At 40.7% G+C, this 18,668-nt stretch overlaps 1 protein-coding gene and 1 pseudogene across 2 annotated transcripts in view; both read left to right on the top strand.

Annotated features, from left to right (window-relative positions):
• Positions 1-18,668, top strand: part of KCNH8 (potassium voltage-gated channel subfamily H member 8) — a 449,001-nt gene that overhangs the window by 10,157 nt on the left and 420,176 nt on the right. The gene's annotated exons all lie outside the window — the stretch shown is intronic.
• Positions 13,952-17,624, top strand: LOC100349935 (cytokine-like nuclear factor N-PAC pseudogene; annotated as a pseudogene). Its single transcript, XR_016232844.1, has one exon. The product of XR_016232844.1 is annotated as a cytokine-like nuclear factor N-PAC pseudogene (transcript).

Below are 18,668 nucleotides of genomic sequence, written 5' to 3' on the forward strand. Positions count from 1 at the left end.
GAGTTAACTGTAAAACTTGTTTTCAAGTAGTTTGTGTGTGCACAAATTGTTCAAATCTTTCTTAGAATGGAATTGGTCTTCTGCGTACAAAGTTAATTGAAAATGAATCTTAATTGAGAATGGAACTGGCAAGGGGAGAAGGAGCTGGAAGAGGGGTGGTATGGTGGGAAGAATCACTATATTCCTTAAGTTGTGCTTATGAAATTCGTGTTCCTTAAATGAAATGTTTCTTTTTTGGGGAAAAAACTTTATTAGAGAGGCATAGAGATGTAGCTAGAGATAGGGAAAGAGAGAGAGAGAGATCCAGGTCTCTTTCTATATGTCAAAAACCCACTTAACTGAGTTATCACCACCATGTCCCAGCATCTGCATTAGCAGAAAGCTGCAGTCAGCAGACACAGCTAGTGTCGAATTGGGGTATCTTTGTTTGAAGACTTTATTTATTTATTTATTTGAAATGTAGAGTAGAGAGAGAGAGGGATCTTTCATCTGCACGTTCATTCCTCAAATGGCTGTACCAGTCAGATCTGGGCCAGGCCATAGCCAGCAGCCAGGACTCCACTGGGTCTCCCATATGGGTGGCAAGGACCCAAGCACTTGGGTCATCTTTTCTGCCTTCCCTGGTGCATTAGCAGGAAGTTGGGGCACTAAGAGAGCAGCCAGAACTCAAACTGGCACTTTAATATTGAATCCCAGTCTTAGAAGTGGCAGCTTAATCTGCTGCATCACAATGCAGACCTACTACTACTACTACTACTACTACTATTACTACTATTATTGTTGATGGGGGCTTCTTAACTTCTAGGCTAAAGGCTCTTTGCCCAGTACCTGCTTTTTAATTTAAAGATGACAAAACTCAGAATTCTACTTCACAGTAGTCTGTGAGTTTTCTATCACACTGCTTCTAAAATATGTTCCTATAGAAAGGGTAAACAGACTGGGTTAATCTCTAGAATCATGTCTAACTCTTCCAAAAGGGATTTATACTTCAGAGATCTTAGCCATTTCTAATTTACATGCATTTTTTTCTTTGGACATGTTAGTCTAAGAATTTGTCATTTAAAGAATGTTTTAAAGTTGGTATTAAGGCATATCTGGAATTGCGCACCAAATTGAGTTTAGTAAAGGCATTCACTGGGCAAAGCAGTTTTTCTCCTCAAAGAAAATCTTCTGTCCATTACAAAAATAATGAAATCCATTTTGCTTGAGATTTTGATCCTTACACTTTGCTGACTTTAGTGTTTCTTTGTGAATTTTAATTGTGAGATTAATATCTCTGTGAAGAAATTCTAATTCTGATGGCTGTTATAGTAGTATTATTTTGGATTCTTGCCTTGTAGGGTCATATAGAGGAAATATTTCCACCTATTTTGATTCACTTTTATTGGTAGAAATATATTCTCCAGCATCAGATACTGTTGACATCATTTAACAGAAATGGTTTATCTTTTCTCCACAATGCACTTACAGGAAGAAATAAGAGTCTAGTTCTGCAACTCTCAAATCTAATCTAAAGCTTTTTTATTCCAGGTATTCTTTTGTTCTATTAAGTCTTCTAGACAGACATCCTTATTGTATTTGTCAAGGCAAATGAGTTTCTTATTCCAGTTATTGAACTAAAGAGAACTGAGACCGAAGCAGTTATCAATCTTGTGTTATTTGATTTTCTAGAAAGAAGGATTCACATAAGAGGTTTAGATGGTATTGAAACGTCAAATACCAAGTTTGATGAAAAGTAGAGTGTCCTTAAGTGTGGTGTTCTGTCTACTCCTTCAGTGGAGAGGATGATGTAGAAGGTGAAATTGGACATTCCTTTAACCATAACACTAGATGAATGATTCTGGCGTGATTCCATGAATTACAGAAAAGAATGAGGGTCTGGGGATTGGGGCAGGAGAAAGAACTTTTGTATTGTACTAATTTCATGCAGCTTCACTTAGAATACATCTTAGACATCTGAAAATGAGCCTGGCATTCTTTTCTAAGAAAACCATGTTTTCAGGCTTTAGGAATAGAATTAAACATGTATGACTCTTGACTATTTATACAACACTCATAGCATATTTTTGGAAGATACTAATATTCATTGACATTTCTATGATATTTCAGTCTTACTGTTAGTGAAACTGAGCATAGTTTAATACATTTAAGTGCTATTTGAATTTCTTTTTTGGGCATTTGTTGTTCATAGTCATTGTTCCCTAATAGTGGAATTGTTGATATTCCCCTTTTTTATATCTTTGAGTTTTTTACAAAGTAAAGAAAAATAATAGTTTCTTGGTAATGTGAATTGTATTTGTATGTTTCCTGAGTTTTTATTGATCTTTTGATTATAATGTAGATAAGTTACTAAAAGATCCTGTTGCAATTTCTAGGTTTTGCATTATACTGAGGAAGCTGTTCCTTATTCTGTAACTATGTTAAAACTCTATGTGTTCTCTAATAGTTAAATTTTGTATATTCCATTTTCTCTTCCAGCAAAAAGTTCTATAATATGAACAATTGAGTCTGATGTAGGGATCAAAATTTATACTTTCCAGTTTCGTATCCAATATTTCTAATGTTATTCAACAGTCTATCTTTTGCATGCTGATTTGAAATACCTCATTCCTCTATGTAATTCTTTCTTTTTTTTTTTTTTTTAATTTGACAGGTAGAGTTATAGACAGTGAGAGAGACAGAGAGAAAGGTCTTCCTTCCGTTGGTTCACTCCCCAAATGGTCGCCATGGCTGGCACTGCACTGATCCGAAGCCAGGAGCCAGGTGCTTCTTCCTTGTCTACCATGTGGGTGCAGGGTCGCAAGCACCTGGGCCATCCTCCACTGCCCTCCCAGGCCACAGCAGAGAGCTGGACTGGAAGAGGAGCATCCGGGAGTAGAACCCGGCACCCGTATGGGATGCCAGTGTGCAGACGGAGGATTAAACAAGTGAGCCATGGTGCTGGTCCCACTTTCTGTTTTTTGACTTTCTATCCTACTATATTCTTACCTAAAGTTGAGCAATTTTAATTATATAGGAGCATTATGTTATATCTGAAAATGCTCACTGCATTATTTTTCTCCAGACTTTTATATTGTTATCTCTACTTACTTACTTGGATGTCTGTATAAATTTAAGTGTCAGATAATCTAGTTGAAAAAAATTCTCATGGTGCTTTTAATGGAATCTCTTTCAGGGAAAATGACATTTTTTTTAATGCTGAAAATCCATAAGTAAGAACTTGAAATGTGTTCCTGTTGTTACATCTTTTGGGGGGAGTATCTCAAAACTCTTGTACATTTTCTCTCTTTTTCTTTGTTATTACTAAGTTTCTCTTTATAATTGCTTTGGAAAACTGAATCTTTTCTTCCACAGTTCCGTTTGTCTGATTCAGTCATACTTGCTTATTTGAAGTCTATTGACTCCTAAATGTTATTACTTTTAAAACTGGTTTGCTTACCAACTTTCTTGTATCTTTTGCAGTTTGATTCTTTATATTTTGGGGTAAGAAATAAAGAATATATACGATCATAAAATTATTAATTTTTAAAGATTTAATTATTTTATTTGAAAGTCAGAGTTACACAGAGAGAGGAGAGTCAGAGAGAGAGAGAGAGAGAGAGATGTCTTTGATCGTTCACTCCCCAATTGGCCTCAACAGCCGGAACTGGGCTGATCCAAAGCCAGGAGCCAGGAGCCAGGAGCTTCTTCTGGGTCTCCCACATGGGTACAGGGGCCCAAGGACTTGGACCATCTTCTACTGCTTTCCCAAGCCAAAGCAGAGAGCTGGATGGGAAGTGGAGCAACTGGGACTCGAACCAGCGCCCATATGGGATGCCAGCGCTTCAGGCCAGGGTGTTAATCCTCTGCGCCACAGTGCCAGCCACAAATTATTAATTTCTAATAAAAATTTTATTTTCTTGTTTTCTATTTTTATGGCTCTTACTTTTTCTCCCTTATTTTTTCCCTATTGTCCAATTACTTAGATATTTTGAGATCAGTGTTAAAATATGATGGCCATTAAAAAAATCTTTCCAAAGGCCAAGCTTTGGAAATTATTTTACTGTTTTTTCTAGTAAGTACTTTCTGACTTTTCATTTTGAGTTATAAATGTTTTATTATGAGTTAGTTTTATTAAGAGACTTTCTCACACATTATTATTTTATTAAGCAATTTTATCAATTGACTTTCATCATCTGTCAAAGAAACTCATTGTTTCTTATTGAGTCAACTAATATAATGAAGTCAACAGATTTCAAAATATCGGAAATAACTGCACACTTTCAGTAAATATTACTTGGCCATGTTACTCTTTCCCCCTCCCCTCCATGTTAACTATTTTTACACACATGTATACACATATAAAAATATGTTAAATGTGTAACATTGGTTTTTGTTGTCCTATTTTATACATTGTTCTTATTTGATTTTTGTAATCTGTGAGGTTTAGCATTTGTGCCAGATTTTTCATATTTTTTAGAAGATTTATTTATTTGAAAAGCACAGATATAGGAAAAAAAGAGTTCTTCCATCTGTTGGTTGACTTCCTAAATGGCTGCAATTCCCAGGGCTAGGCCAGGCTTAAGTGTGGAGCCAGGAGCTTCTTCCAGGTCTCACACATAACACAGGAGCCCAGGTAATTTGGCCATTTTCTGCTGTTTCTCCAGGTTCATTAGCAGGGAGCTGGATAGGAGGTGGAGCAGCTGGGAGTTGAACAGGTGCCCACATGGGATGCCAACACTGCAGGTGGAGGCTTAACCTTCAGAGACACAGTGCTGACCCTCAGAGTTTTCATATTTTAATTATGTGTTATTATTAATTGATGCATTAAAATAGTGCCAAAATGGGGTGCTAGATCTGGTTATTTTTTTAAACATTTATTTATTGATTTGCGAGTCAGTGTTGCAGGGAGAGATGGAGAGGGAGAAAGAGAGAATCGTCCATCCACCAGTTCACTTCCCAGATGGTTGCAGTGGCCTGGGCTGGGCCAGGCTGAAGCCAGGAGCCAGCAGCTTCATCTGGGTCTCCAGTATGGCTGACAGAGGCCCAAACACTTGCGCCACCTTCCATTGCCTTTCCCAGGTCATTAGCAGGGAACTGGATCTGAAGTAGAATAGCTCAGACACGAACCATCACCCCATATGGAATGGTATCACAGGCAGTGTCTTTACTCGCTATGCCACAATGCTAGCCTCCCAGTTATGTCTTTGTTTTGGCTATGGGCTTGCCTAGTACTTTCTCAGATGCTGTGTAATGAATATAGTTTTTTCTTTAATGTGTTCTTCATCCTGGAAGTTATCAAACAATAGTATGCATTTTTTATCCCAACCTCATGCAGTTATAAAATGTCTATTCTCTATTTTGTATCTATATCCTTTCCTAGACCAGCATTCGCATTATATATTAACCAGTAATGTCATCATAGCCTATGAGATGCATGAAGCTACTAGACCACAAATTAGTAGAGTCAATAGGAAACATAGGGAATTAAAACTCAGACATACATGAAATATGTCAAATTATTTATGTTCCTGGCATTTAAAAATTATAGGCAACTCTTTCAGCAAGTTACCTTCCAAAATGAAAAATGTGTTCAATGAAGTATTGAATTCCCATTTCATAAGAAAGTTGATAATGAATATCTAACTAGAAGAAAATGTTGACATTTAGCTATATCATGAGTTTCACAGATAACATTAAAATCCATTAGTGTGGTCTCACAAAATTAGTATCTAATTTAAGAAGGCTATACCTTAAAATGATGAGTCATTGTACAGAAAGTATCTTAGACATATATATTCTTTGAAGCATGACTTCTTATTTAGATCAAATGACTGCTCTTCTATATAAATTTCATGCATTCAGTTTGTTTTGGCATGAAGTTTCTAATGATATAAATTACATACAATAAAAACCCACTCCTTTTCAGTGTACAGTTCAATGCATTTTGTCAGATGTTTCTATAGTCCTGTAATTATCTTAACAACCAAAATTTACAGCAGTATCTCCACTGTCAAAGGTCAATATCCTTTGCCCACTTCCAGTACCTAGTAACTCCTAATCAGTTCCTATTTCTATGGTTTTGCTTGGCTTGATTGCATTACTTATTTTTTAATTAATTAATTAATTAATTAATTTTTTGACAGGCAGAGTGGACGGTGAGAGAGAGAGACAGAGAGAAAGGTCTTCCTTTGCCGTTGGTTCACCCTCCAATGGCCGCCGCGGCCTGCGCACCGCACCGCGCTGATCCGATGGCAGGAGCCAGGTACTTCTCCTGGTCTCCCATGGGGTGCAGGGCCCAAGCACTTGGGCCATCCTCCACTGCACTCCCTGGCCACAGCAGAGAGCTGGCCTGGAAGAGGGGCAACCGGGAAAGAATCCGGCGCCCTGACCGGGACTAGAACCCGGTGTGCCGGCACCGCAAAGCAGAGGATTAGCCTAGTGAGCCTCTGCGTTGGCGATTGCATTACTACATCACACACATATGTAGCATTTTTGTCTGACTTATTTCAGTTACATATATTATTTTGCAATTCACTTTTTTTAAAAAAAGAGAATCACTAGTTTGTTCTATTTTATTGTTGAAAAGTTTGTTCATTTTGATTCCAAGACATTTTTGTGTGTGTACAAAAAAATGAAGTGATAGTGATTATTGTGCTGTTTCATAGCAGAAGAACACAGGAAATATTGATATCACTGGAAAAATCAAGTAGTTTTAATAATGCTTAAAGTTTTTCACCTAATTCATGGATTTAAGTACAATTTCTTGTCTATAGAAGCTTACATATATTACCCAGCAGTGTCGTAAATTCAACCTCAAATATAAAGTAAGATAAAGTAGTTAATTCTGCGATGATAAAACAAAGGAAAACATGGGAAGAGCACAGCCTCATGGTCAGCCCCTTGTTATCACACTTTAGAAACAGATGCAGTGAAGATGTTCTTGGACTTGGTGTGGTATACATGTAATTCATTTATGTGTCAAAACTGGTGCTGTTTTATTATTCACGATGAAAGCTATAGTGTTCAAAGTTACCAAATATTTTTGTACATAGAGAATTAGCTTCAGTGATGACACTCTATGATTTGTGATGTTAAATTTAGAGAAATTAGCGTGCTCACTGAGCCACAGCAGTTTAAGCTGCTGCATTCCTGGCTCAAGTCCTGGGTACTCCATGCTTTCGACCCAGCTTGCTGTATGGCTGTAAGTTATCTCAGGAACTACAGAGAGTGTTTTCCATTAAAATTATTATGGCTTCTATTGATGGGTTGATTTAAGTGTCAGTAATTTCAAATGTATGAAACATAAAGTGTACTACTGGGAAAAATTGCAAGTAATTTTATGAAAAAATAGAAATAATGATACACAGAGAATAAAAAGATAGCATCTTTAAAATAATATCCATAGCTTAACTTTCACAGCATGTTTAACCAGGCAAGGTTTTTTGGCCTGCTTCAGGTTGTCAAGCATGAATTTTCTAAATTCACATTTTTAAATCATTTAGTTTTTTATATGATCTTCTTTGGCAGATTGATGGAAATGAGAAAAAGGATCCCAGAATTTTCACTGTTAATATAAATGTCCAACAGTTTGCACAGTCCTGTGTGGTATCTCCTTAATTCTGATATGCTAGAAACCCTGCAGTGGAAATGATTGGGTGGGTCTCTGCTGGCCTTGATGGTCCTAGATATATTATTGCTCTCACCTTAGAGGGAGGCAGGGGACTTGAGAAAGTCTGTGTTTTGTCCCAAAGCTAACACTGGAAAGTGTGGGCTCTTACCTCTCATCTTGCAATTGCAAATCCAATGTTGTTTTTTAAATTTGTCTCTGCTTTTACTTTGAAAGGAGGAAAAGAGAAAGGAACTACCATTCAGTGAGCCACCGTGAATCCGCTGATGTACTTGGCATTTTCCTCTACAATACTTCAGTGACTCTCCAAAACACTGCAAGTTAGATGTTTTTTACACATACTTTATGGATAGGGAAATTGAAGCAGAAATAAATTGTCAAAAGTCAAACACTTTATAAGTGGCGAAGCTGAAATTTCCACACACGGTTTTTACAATTGCAAGTTATGTTTAATAGATGGCAAAAGATGGATCTAAACTGTGAAGTCATTAAATTTATGATTGAGAGATTTTGATGCACTTAAGAAACACCTAACAAACTTTATGGTTTTTCAGAAAACTCCATTTGGGAAAGTCAACCCAGAAAGTAAAAAAGTGGCAATGTTCTAGAAGCAGTGTTTAGTGGATTATTCAAGAATTTACTTCCCTTGTTAGAAAAAAGTTCCCAAAATGGTTCCTGTTTCCTGAAGGGGCTTTACTCATTGACGTTGGAAGCTTCCGAGCTAGGTCCAGGTCCGGCAGCTTGATAATGTTAGGGCAGATTCAGAGTTTCCTTTAGAATAGTGTCACACTAAGTTGAACTTAACACTTGCTTCTGGCCTATCAGCAATTGCTTAGGGATGGTGGGAGGGTGAGAGAGTGCAGGAGGAACATTTTGAGGGTGTTGGATTTGGTCACTGTCTTCACTGTGCTGATGGTGTTTAGGTGTGTGCATCTATTTAGCTTGTCAAATTGTTTGCTGTATGCATGTGTAGTTTCTGATGTGTGAGTTATATTTCAATAAATCTGCTAAAATTCTTTCTGGAGTGGTAGAGAGAAAAGTAGAGGGGTAACTGGAACACCATGAATGACACAGACTCTGCATTCAATTGTATTTGTCTCTCAATTTCCTTGTGAACAGGCCTCTCTGGTATATTATTAGTTGTGTGAATCCAAAATGTTGAGTGAATTAGATTCGAGACTCAAGTGAAATTAACAATGAAGAAATTGATATTACCAATACAGAATTACCATATTAACTGTAAAATCAGATTGAAGTTAATGTTGGCTTATTTTTGTCAATAGTACAGATCTGCTCATTGTATCAGTTGTCTCCTAATTATTATCATTTACATATTTCTGGGTTGGCTGGGGACTCAGCTCATAGCAGTGTTGCTCTGGGGTCTTGGCTGGCCTCCATCATGTGCGTCTGATTGTGAGCAGTCTCTGTTCCTCTGTGGGCTTGGCTGGGGTAGCTTAGCCAGGGCATTTCTGCTCTAGATGTTTTTCCTGATGTGTTGACGTGACTACAATCTCAAGTTCAATCCTGAAACAAAGCCAGCCCAATAACACAAATGACTTTCACAACTTGCTTGTTATCGTGGGTGTTCATATTCTATTCATTAGCCTGGGTCATGTGGACAAAACGTGTTGTATGGGAATGATGTCCCTCCCAGTGCGTGGACCCTGAAAGCTGTATGTCAAAGGAGAACTGAAACCAATAACAAAGTCTACGCCATCTGCCATATTATTGTTATCTTTGTGGTCAGGGAATAAGACATGTTTCAAAAATTATAAATTCTTAAAATTATGTTTATTTTCTTTGTAAAATGGCAGTATTGTATCTTGAATTATTTGCTTCCTCACAGCAATTAATATTTAAAATTAATACTGTAGAATAGAACATTTATGTTGCTACTTGTAAGATTTTTGAAGTGTAGCAAAAAAGATAGTTTATTAGTATTCAATACGATGAAACACTGCACATACCAAAAATAGTTTTTTATGATGCTTGCGCTGTCAGCCTGCTTCAACATGGATGGGAGCTACAAGAGGATGAAAGTCACTTCAGTTCTGATGACCACTGCATGCCTTGCCTTCAGCACTGTTCGTAATACATCGCTAGAACTTTAAACAGTATTGAATGAACAGACTTGCCTGCCTCATTAAAGACTTCAATGGATGAAGGATGTTCTCTGTTATATGGAACCAATTTAGTTCTGTCAATAATGGACACACAAGTATGTTTGGGGACAATAAGAAAACCAGTAAATTCTTTGAAATTTAAACCAGGTATGGCAATGGCATGCAGTCTTAAGCTCTAAACTGAAGTAAAAAGTAGCAGAGATACCTACCACCATTATGGTGAGTTTCATAGATTGAGGATCTTAGTCCCTACTATGTTTCTGTAACAAAGTCATCAATGTAAGCCATTTGACCCAAGGTGACAAGACTCATAATGGTGAGTTTGCTGTAGTTGAAGCTCTGTTTAAAGCACTTGGAATGTCAGCTACAAATGACCAGAGATTCGTATCCAATCTTCTACGTTCACTAAATGTTTAGTCATGTTTATGTAGAATTTTTTCTCACTATGAAGTAAGAGTGGTGTGAAAGAAATTGTATCCCCTTTTGCAGATGAGGAAATTAAATATTAATTGTTTTATAGTTACTGAACAGATGAGTGATATAGACAGAATTGGGGCCAATTGTCCTAAATATCAGGGCTGTGTATTTTTTTTTTTTTTATTTTTTTTGACAGGCAGAGTGGACAGTGAGAGAGAGAGACAGAGAGAAAGGTCTTCCTTTGCCATTGGTTCACCCGTTGGTGCTGCGGCCGGCGCACCGCGCTGATCCGATGGCAGGAGCCAGGTACTTCTCCTGGTCTCCCATGGGGTGCAGGGCCCAAGGACTTGGGCCATCCTCCACTGCACTTCCTGGCCACAGCAGAGAGCTGGCCTGGAAGAGGGTCAACCGGGACAGAATCCTGTGCCCTGACTGGGACTAGAACCTGGTGTGCCGGCGCCACAAGGCGGAGGATTAGCCTAGTGAGCCGTGGCGCCGGCCAGGGCTGTGTTTTTAAATCACATCATATTGCTACCAGAAAGGGTTGTTTGGGGCAAATGAAAAAAATTTGCATAACAGACACCTCAGAGACATTGAAGCAATTTTGCTTCTTAATGTAGATGTAGCATAGCTTATTCAAAATGTCTTTTTGCAATTCCAGAAATCTGGAATACTTTCTGATATTTAAATTTGAGTTGTTTTATAAGTTGAAGTGCCTTCCATCAACAGGGAAGATCATGCATTAAATTTTCTTTTTTTTTTTTTTTAAATAAGAGATCAAGAAATGTGATTCCTCTCAACCCCTCAGTATAAGATATTCCTGCATTATTGATTTTTAGAACTTCTTATAAAATAATATCCTCTTATTAATGAAAATATTGAAAGCATGAGAAGTACAAAAGTGAGTGACAACCTAGTAATTGTACCTACATTCTAGTATTTTTGTATTCTGATTTTTGTAGACATTTTTAGATTCACATGTAGCTATAGGAAATAATACATGGAGATCCCATTATAACCTTCACCAGTTTCTCCCCAGAGTAAGCATTTGTTTAACTGTCATTCAGTATCACAACCAGAATGTCAACTGAAACAACCCACCTTGGTTTTCACTAGTTTTACTTTTATACATTTGTGTGTGTGTGTGTGTGTGTGTGTACTTAGATATATGCAATTTGATAATCATATGTGTTAGCTCATGAAACAGCTGCCACAGGCAGGACACAGAATTTCAACACAGATTTCTCATGCTCCTCTTAAAACCCATGGTTACCTCCTTCCTTAACCTGTGGCAACCAGTAATATGTTATCCAACTGTATAATTTTGTCATTTCAAGGACATTATATAAACCAAATCAAACAATAACTACTTTCTGAGATTGACTTTTTCATTCAGCATCATTCCCTAGAGATCTATCCAAGTTGATACAAGTATTTCTCAATTATTATTTTTTATTGCTGAGTTACATTGATGCATTAATTTCTGGCTCCAATTCTTTATCTTGTTTGAATAATAATAATAAAAAAAATCCCTACTAAACCTGGGCAAATGTGCACAGCTATAAACCTTGAGAGATGGCATGTGCTGCCTTGGGGTGTTTGAGCGTGGTCTCAGTCGTAACAATCATCCCTGTCATAACAACCTTTCATGTAAGGTGAATAACAGTTCTCAGGAAGTGTCTACAGGAGGTGGCCCATTTACAGATTTCTTTGGAAAAACTTGTGGAGCTACTCAGTTCTCATTTCAAAGTGGGAAAATAATATTTTAAAATATAATTATGAATTCAAATGCTTTCCTCTTGAAGTCATCCCCTCAGGGCTGGCTTTTAAACCATCATGCAACACCCTTCAAGGCCAGGTATTCAACTTGGTTTCTTGTCAGCTCTCCCACTTCCCCAACTACAGTATCTCTGAGATCATCTATTTGACATGTTGAACTTTATATCAGTTTTCCTTTGAAAAATGATCTCTGTGGCTGAACAGAAATTTGAAACACCTTACCTATCACTTCAACATTATATAATTGTAACTGCTTCATTAAATGAGCTTCCTGTGACCCACCTGCCTCGTCAAACATGTTTATATAAAGTCAATCCTTTCCTTCAACTTAAGATGAAATGTAGGTCAAGTTCCCTGGTATTTCAGTTCCATGTTAGGTTTGCAAAGATCTTATAATTTGTACAGTTCTCAAAAAAGTAAGTTAATAAAGATCCAGACCAATGTAATAGCCGTAATTTCCATCTTACTTAGAAGTGATAGCTTTTTCCATTGCCCAGCACATGTCCAGTTTGGCCTGGAAAACATTAAAAGGGAAGTTCCCTGCCTAGAGATTCAACAGCCCATTTGTTAGGCTGCCTCATGGTCATCCATGTTTGAAGCTGGAGGGTAGAGGAGGAATCTGGGATAAAAAAGTTACTGGTGAATAACATAGTACATTGTCATTGGTATTTTGGAACAAAGCTGAAGTCATTATATAGGCACTCTTCTCATCCAATGGGTAGAGGTAACTCTGATTGTCACTGCTATGTTCTGATTAGTTGGTGGCTGTGCCATTTGCTATACCTTTGGAATGTAGCATGGACTTTTGCATCATGGTGCAGCTGATACTCTTGATGAGCATTTCCTTGGGCTCTTCCCCCCTCACAAGGCACATCCTGCAGGTTTTATTATCTGCTGTTCCCTTGATTTGGGTAATGGCATTTATCTCTGGCTTATGACTCTTTCCACATCCTCAAGATGTCCAGGGTATACCTCTGGCTTCTTCTAGAGGAGTTGCTTCACACTCTACAGGGTCCTCTTGTTCAGAATCTTATGACCACCCAAGCTTATTCTCTTATGAGCATGAATTACATTGAATACATTAGAATGGACACCTGCCTGCTCAATGGACACCTGCCTGCTCAAGCCATGTTCAATATAGCAGTCTTTCTTCACTCTAACGGTACAACAGCTGTCCAGCCTCTCACCTTTTGAATTATTTTCCCCAAGAGTCCAGAGGACATTTTTTGAATATGTTACCTAAGATTCCTTTTCTTGGTAAGAACCAAGCCCTTTCAATCTCTTGGAAGCTCATTTCTCTAAGTCTCCCAGTTCCACCCTTCTATAACAGTGTGATGAAGGCTTGGGAGTGTAGACACTGCTCTTTGTTCACCTCCTCTGGAAACCCATGTGTAGTCTCTCTTCTTCCTTTGCAAAGTGGAGATTGGCACCTAATATTTGATGACTCCAAGGGAAACTAAAACTGGAATAGATTCATTTTATTATCATGTTGTGGAACAAAGACACCTAGCACGTACTTGTCCTTCACTAAATTAACTGAATGGAATCGAATGGAGCCTGTTAACAATCAATAAAAATTCTGGTGACTGAGAGGGCACATATACCCTTATGTCTTGTTTTCTTGTCAAAGGACTTTAGCATCAGTTTTATTACCAATAACACTATAAACAGTGATTTATTACAAAAATATACTTGTTATTTCACTTATTTTTCGCAAGTGTTCTACTAGTTTGGGAAGGAATTGGTTGTGTTCCTGTTTGATATTCCTGCTGCGATCATAGTATGTGTCCTCTCCTCATATCCTCCATGGAATCAGTCATCATAGAAATAAAGACAGGGACCAGCACCATAGCTCACGTGGCTAATCCTCTGCCTGCGATACCGGCATCCCATATGGGTGCCAGGTTCTAGTCCCTGTTGCCCCTCCTCCAGGCCAGCTCTCTGCTGTGGCCCAGGAGGGCAGTGGAGGATGGCCCAAGTGCTTGGGCCCCTGCACCCGCATGGGAGATCGGGAGAAAGCACCTGGCGGGGTGGTAAGATGGCGACTGTGAGTCTGCGGCTCGGCGACTTGGTGTGGGGGAAGCTCGGCCGGTACCCTCCTTGGCCTGGGAAGATTGTTAATCCACCCAAAGACTTGAAGAAACCACGTGGAAAGAAATGCTTCTTTGTGAAGTTTTTCGGAACAGAAGATCATGCTTGGATTAAAGTGGAGCAGCTCAAGCCATATCATGCTCACAAGGAGGAGATGATCAAGATTAACAAGGGCAAGCGGTTCCAACAGGCTGTGGATGCCATGGAAGAGTTCCTCAGGAGAGCCAAGGGGAAAGACCAGACCTCATCCCACAGTTCTGCTGATGACAAGAATCGGCGTAATTCCAGTGAGGAAAGAAGTAGGCCAAACTCAGGTGATGAGAAGCGCAAACTTAGCCTGTCTGAAGGGAAGGTGAAGAAGAACATGGGAGAAGGAAAGAAGAGGGTGTCTTCAGGCTCTGCAGAGAGAGGCTCCAAATCCCCCCTGAAAAGAGCCCAAGAGCCAAGTCCCCGGAAGCGGGGTCGGCCCCCAAAGGATGAGAAGGATCTCACCATCCCCGCGTCTAGTACCGTGAAGGGGATGATGGCTGGACCGATGGCCGCGTTTAAATGGCAGCCGACCGTGAGCGAGCCCGTTAAAGACGCAGATCCTCATTTCCATCACTTCCTGCTGAGCCAGACGGAAAAGCCAGCTGTCTGTTACCAGGCAATCACAAAGAAGTTGAAAATACGTGAAGAGGAAACTGGATCCACCTCTATCCAGGCAGCAGACAGCACAGCTGTGAATGGCAGCATCACACCCACAGACAAAAAGATAGGATTTTTGGGCCTTGGACTCATGGGAAGTGGCATCGTCTCCAACTTACTAAAAATGGGTCACACAGTGACTGTCTGGAACCGGACTGCCGAAAAATGTGATTTGTTCATCCAGGAGGGGGCCCGCCTGGGAAGAACCCCCGCTGAAGTTGTTTCAACTTGTGACATCACTTTCGCCTGTGTGTCAGATCCTAAGGCAGCCAAGGACCTGGTGCTGGGCCCCAGCGGTGTGCTGCAAGGGATCCGCCCGGGGAAGTGCTACGTGGACATGTCAACAGTGGACGCCGACACAGTCACCGAGCTGGCCCAGGTGATTGTGTCCAGGGGGGGCCGCTTTCTGGAGGCCCCAGTCTCAGGGAACCAGCAGCTGTCTAATGATGGGATGTTGGTGATCTTAGCAGCCGAAGACAGGGGCTTGTACGAGGACTGCAGCAGCTGCTTCCAGGCGATGGGGAAGACCTCCTTCTTCCTAGGTGAAGTTGGCAGCGCAGCCAGGATGATGCTGATTGTGAACATGGTCCAGGGGAGCTTCATGGCCACCATTGCTGAGGGACTGACCCTGGCCCAGGTGACAGGCCAGTCACAACAGACGCTCTTAGACATCCTCAATCAGGGACAGCTGGCCAGCATTTTCCTGGACCAGAAATGCCAAAATATCCTACAAGGAAACTTTAAGCCTGATTTCTACCTGAAATATATTCAAAAGGATCTCCGCTTAGCCATTGCACTGGGTGATGCCGTCAACCATCCAACTCCTATGGCAGCTGCAGCCAATGAGGTATACAAAAGAGCCAAGGCACTGGACCAGTCTGACAACGATATGTCTGCCATGTACCGAGCCTACATCCACTAAACCACCAACAGCCCACCCCACCCCTCTACTCTTCCCTCGGACCCCTCTCCTCATGTGGGGTCGAGGTCCTGGGACTTAAGTCTGGACCAGTCCATCTGTCTCCACTTCCTTTTATACAGACTTTAAAACTTGCCGTCAGCACAGCACACAGCAGCACCCCTCCCTGAGGCCCTGGGGAGGGAGGGGCGTCAGCAGGATTGGCTTGTGGCAAAGCTCTTGAGCTGGGTACTGGACACACACACACACAGACACACACTCACCCCTGGATAGAAGCTACCCAGAAACTGCTGCCTGGCTTTTTTTTTCCTCTTCCAAGCTTGTCTTATCTCCAAACCCTTCCAGCCAAGGAACTAGAATCAACAGTGAAAGTGGATGCCTTCCACAGCTTTCTGCAGAACGAAGAGGCTGTCAAGTGCACATACCCACTGGATCTGGGAGGCTCTGGCCCAGAGGAGCCAAAACAGACTCCAGAGAGAGGCTCCTGCAGGACCTCCAGCCTCGGGTGAGCAGACAAGGATGATGTTCACGTCAGAGACAGCAACATAACAACCAACTCTCCGTCAGCGCCTTTGTGAACTCAGATGAGACTGGCAAAGTCCTGCCGAGACAGGGATCTGGCTTTCAGGAGGAGCAGCGAGCAGCCGGCCTGTAGGTGAGCCTGGAAGCCGGTGCCCTTCACTGCTGCTCAGCACCCCAGCACCCCCACCAGCCACCAAGCCGTGCAGCCCTGACTGAGCCTTGCTCCTCACCGGGCTGTGTTAGCGTTTGGATTTGCATTCCAACCCTTGGGAAGAAGGGAGGGAGAAATAGGCTCCTTCCTGTTTCCGTTACGCCACAGACGTGTCAACTGGCTCTGAGGAGAGCCGCTCTGACTGGGCCCCTTGTGCCCGCCTTCTCCAGTCTGCCCTGCAGGGTCCCCGCATGTCCCTCTCCACTCTCCTCCCTTTTCTCCTCCCCTCTTTCCTCCCAAGTAGACAGTGTCTGTCTGTCTGCCCCTTCTCCGGCCCAGACCAGCCTGACCAACGATGAGCATTTCTTGGGCTCAGCTCTTGATTCAGGAATGAGTGTCTTCACTCCAGCCAGCATCATGGTCTTCGGTGCTTCCCAGGCCTGGGGTCTGTTGGGAGGGAAGAGAACTGGGCCTGACCTAAAGCTGATCTGTAACTGACCCTCAGAGGTAGATCTGGGACATCCTCAAGGCCCTAGCATTTCTCCTTGGACAGGTGACCAGAAGGGGCTTGAAATACTGATGAGAACAAGGAGAAGTCACCCAAAGGATGTCAGTTTTTTCTCCCTCTGCATGGGTTGGATTTTCCAAAGTCACAATTTGTAGAAGGTCAGCATTTATAGTGAAATATATAACTATATATATATACACACATATATATATAAGGTGGTTGCGGTGGTGTGAGGTCCCCTCACAGCCCTGGCCGTTTTTCACTGATTAGAACCTAGGTAGAGGGTCCCAGAAGACATCGGGGGAGGGCAGGGAAGATGCCCTTTGGGGTTCACACAGTTGTCGATTTCACTGGGATTCTGGACTCACTTCTGTCTGAACACAAAGCCTGTTCTGGAGTCCTGGGGACACTGAGGGGTGGGGGTGGGGGACATGCTGTAATGAATCCGGTTAGTCAATGTTGTCTTAATATTGTTGACAGTTCTGTAAAGTCCCTTTTTAAGAATATTTCTGTTTAAGCTATTTCACCTTTGTTTTGAAGTCCTTCCGTTCTGGAGAGAAAATGTGACACTCGTGAGAAAGCTTGTAAGAAAGCCCCTCCCCCTATTTTTCCTTTAAGCCTCCTTTAAATGACAAATCTAGGTAATTAAGGTTGTGAATTTTTATTTTTGCTTTGTTTTTAATGAACATTTGTCTTTGAGAATAGGATTGTGTGATAATGTTTAAATGGCAAAAACAATACATGATTTTGTGCAATTAACAAAGCTACTGCAAGAAAAATAAAACATTTCTTGGTAAAAAAAAAAAAAAAAAAAGAAAGCACCTGGCTCCTGGCTTTGGATCGGTGCAGTGCCAGCCGTGGCGACCATTTGGGGAGTGAACCAACGGAAGGAAGACCTTTCTCTCTATCTCTCTCTCTCACTGTCTAACTCTGTCTGTCAAATAAATTAAAAAAAAAAAAAAGAAGTAAAAACAAATTTTAAGAAAATCAGATTTTTGTTTATTTTTTGAGAAATTTTCTTATTGGCTTAGAGTTTTCTAGGTTAAGAAAGATCATCTTTTGGAGAATATAGCTTATATATTTAAAATATTTATTTATTTATTTGAAAGGCAGAGTGACAGAGACAGAGGGAGAGAGAAGAGACACAGGGAGATTGTTTAATCATTGGTTCCCTCTCACGTGTCCGCAACAGCTGAGACTTGCTAGGCTAAAGCCAGGTGCCAGAAACTCCATCTTGTTTTCTGAGATGAGTGGCAGGTGCACAATTACTTGGGCCATAATCTGTTGCTTCCCTGGTAAATTAGCAGGAAGATGGAGCAGAAGCATTTTAGCCAAGACTTGAACCAGGAACTCTGATATGGGATGGTGATGTCCCAAGTGGCAGCTTAACCCACTGTACCACAAGTATATCTTTTGCTCCACCCGCACCACACACCCGTCATCTATCTATCATCTGTCTATTTATTTCTCAGTGATTAGAGGGGGTAACACTTTAGTTTCAGGAAAAAAAGTGAATAATTATTGCTTGCTATCTACTTTTCAAGTTAGCATCTGTTAAGGGTTGATGCAAATTATAGAGGTGCATGACTTCTCCAGTTCTTTAATATTCAAGTAGTTCTTAAGTAGCTTGTATCAATGAATAAACAAACCTATCAGGGATAAGATGCCATGAATGACAGATCTGCTCTGCTGATTACTAGGTTCACTTAAAAGATTTCATGTATTCTTTTAAATTAGTGTCTATGACATCTTTTGAAGGGAGCAAGGAAACATGTTAATTATTTCTACTGCTGAGTTTACAGCTAAAGTGAGAAATACTCCACTAACTCAGTGGGACGTGACCCGGGGTTGCCTATATGAAA

The sequence above is a fragment of the Oryctolagus cuniculus genome, chromosome 4, assembly GCF_051225735.1.
Source record: "Oryctolagus cuniculus isolate XC-2025 breed Fujian yellow rabbit chromosome 4, ASM5122573v1, whole genome shotgun sequence".
NCBI classification, from domain to species: domain Eukaryota; kingdom Metazoa; phylum Chordata; class Mammalia; order Lagomorpha; family Leporidae; genus Oryctolagus; species Oryctolagus cuniculus.